Source organism: Paramisgurnus dabryanus, unplaced genomic scaffold (genome assembly GCF_030506205.2).
Source record: "Paramisgurnus dabryanus unplaced genomic scaffold, PD_genome_1.1 h2tg000185l_1_75505__unordered_in_group3, whole genome shotgun sequence".
Lineage (NCBI taxonomy): Eukaryota > Metazoa > Chordata > Actinopteri > Cypriniformes > Cobitidae > Paramisgurnus > Paramisgurnus dabryanus.
In genome coordinates, this window is record NW_027394099.1 from 1 (window position 1) to 2,500 (window position 2,500).

The 2,500-nt window shown below is 64.4% G+C and overlaps 1 non-coding gene across 1 annotated transcript in view; it reads left to right on the forward strand.

The window, feature by feature from the left end:
• The first annotated feature begins 2,314 nt into the window (after positions 1-2,314).
• Positions 2,315-2,500, forward strand: part of LOC141281705 (18S ribosomal RNA) — a 1,855-nt gene continuing 1,669 nt past the window's right edge. Inside the window, exon 1 of the ribosomal RNA XR_012336068.1 lies at positions 2,315-2,500. This exon is cut by the window's right edge and continues 1,669 nt beyond it. This is a non-coding gene — a ribosomal RNA (18S ribosomal RNA).

Sequence of the window (2,500 nt, forward strand, 5' to 3'; positions counted from 1 at the left end):
TAATGCCTAAAAACTAAAGCTACCTTGGGTGATGGAACTCGGCTACGGCCGCAAAACGATCCGCCCTGGATCAAGGCTACGGCCTAAAAACGGCAAAAAAAGATCCAAAAGTCCCTGGATCAAGGCGCTTCGGCTTAAAACCTGTGAAAAGATCCGCCCTGGATCAAGGCTACGGCCTTAAAGCTGCTCAAAAGATCCGCCCTGGATCAAGGCTACGGCCTTAAAACTGCTAAAAAGATCCTAAAGTCTCTGGATCTAGGCTACGGCCTCAAAGACACACGTGTTGTGAGATAAGATCCGCCCTGGATCTCCAGGCTACGGCCTCAAAGGTTCGACCCGACCATATATGCTCAGACACGGGCGAACACAAAAGCGTAACAACCCATGTTGGAACCGTCGAAGGATCTCGGCGTCGGCCGTAAAACGGAAACCCCCCGGTCGTCGGTACGCGTGTGGCGGTCGAGGGCCCCCGGCCGCCGGTCGGGCGGGCGCGTGGATAGGTCTCCCGAGCGGTCAAGGAGTCCCGGAAGCCGGTCGGGCGAGCGGCCGGCCCCGGGGCACCCTACCCTCTCGGGCGCACCGACCCCACGCGTTTCGTCTCGGTCGGCGTCCGGGGTTCCGAGACACCCTTATGTATCTGTGTGACAGACGGAGTGGCACACCGTCTGCGGCGGGACAGGGCCGCCGACCGCGATGGAAGTCGAGTGAGGCGGCTTCCGGGGTCCAAGACCCTACAGACAGACGGAGTGGCGACCCGTCTGCGGCGGGCCAGGGCCGCCGACCGCGATGGAAGTCGAGTGGGGCGGCTTCCAGGGTCCAAGACCCTACAGACAGACGGAGTGGCGACCCGTCTGCGGCGGGCCAGGGCCGCCGACCGCGATGGAAGTCGAGTGGGGCGGCTTCCAGGGTCCAAGACCCTACAGACAGACGGAGTGGTGACCCGTCTGCGGCGGGACAGGGCCGCCGACCGTTACGGAAGTCGAGGGGGACGGCTTCCAGGGTCCAAGACCCTATCTGTGTGACAGACGAAGGTGCATCGTCTGGGGCGGGACAGGGCCGCCGACCGCTATGGAAGTCGAGTCGGGTGGCTCGTGCACTTCCAGGGTCCAAGACCCTCTCTTCGTGACCGACGAAGGTGCTCTGTCTGGGGCGGTACGGGGCCGCCGACCGCTATGGAAGTCGAGTCGGGTGGCTCGTGCACTTCCAGGGTCCAAGACCAACGCGTTTGACCGACGAAGGTGCCCCGTCCCCGGGCACGGACGGGGACGGGCCCGGCCTCCGGGCCGCCGTGGAAGTCGAGTCGGGTGGCTCTCGCACTTCCAGGGTCCTCGACCCTATCTGTCTGACCGACGAAGGCGCTTCGTCTCGGGCGGGCCAGGGCCGCCAGCCGCTATGGAAGCCGAGTCGGGTGGCTCGTGCGCTTCCAGGGTCCACGACCCTGCCTTCGTGACCGACGAAGGCGCTCTGTCTGGGGCGGTACAGAGCCGGGCCCCGTCCAGCAGGGGACGGTGGCCCGAACAGGTGCCATCGGGTATATAGGGAAGAGCACCTCGCTGACTCTCCAAGGTGATAGGCTACCGGATCCCAGGACCTCTCGAGCCCAGCGAGAGGCCTCTCGAGCGGACACAAATGCCTCGAAAAAGTCCCTCTGCACTGAGGTAGTGACGATTCTTATTACGAATGGTAAATCATCCAAGGAAGGGACGAACCCGGCTGGCCTCGGCCGTTAAACGAGCCGGCTTCGTTCGGCCGCTAAACGAACCGGCGTCGTTCGGCCGCAAAACGAACCGGCGTCGGCCGCTAAACGAAACCCCGGGCGGGACAGGGCCGCCCACGTCTCAGCCTTAATGACCCGTTACGGGGTGACGCCCGGATACGCTTTGTGTGTCATGGCCCTGAGATTCTGGAAATCGAACTGCGCCTGGGGCAGGCCTCCGCCCGGCCGACGTTAGCGCGTCGGCCGCCATGGGCGGTCGGTTCCTCCCCGACCCGGCGCTCTCGCCTCCAGGGGGGCTCTCCGGAGCCCGCCCGACCCTTTCCGCGGGAGACTCAGACGGTCCGTCAGACGCGAAGGTCCGCCACCGGCGGCCGGCGAGGGCCTCGGCGACCGAGGGCGGAGACGCCCCCGGCCCGTCGCGGCCACCCGGCCCCGCGAAACGCACCTTTCCTCGGTTACGGCCCACCCGGCCGCCCCTCAGCCTACGAGAGGGGAGAGCCACACGAGAGTGGCCCCGGTCCCACTCCCCCCGGGGGGTGGAAACCGGGACCCGCGCCGCGTGAACCCCGGGTCAGAGCGAGGCTCTCCTACGGCTACTACCTGGTTGATCCTGCCAGTAACATATGCTTGTCTCAAAGATTAAGCCATGCAGGTCTAAGTGCACACGGCCGGTACAGTGAAACTGCGAATGGCTCATTAAATCAGTTATGGTTCCTTTGATCGCTCCACCCGTACTTGGATAACTGTGGCAATTCCAGAGCTAATACATGCAAACGAGCGCCG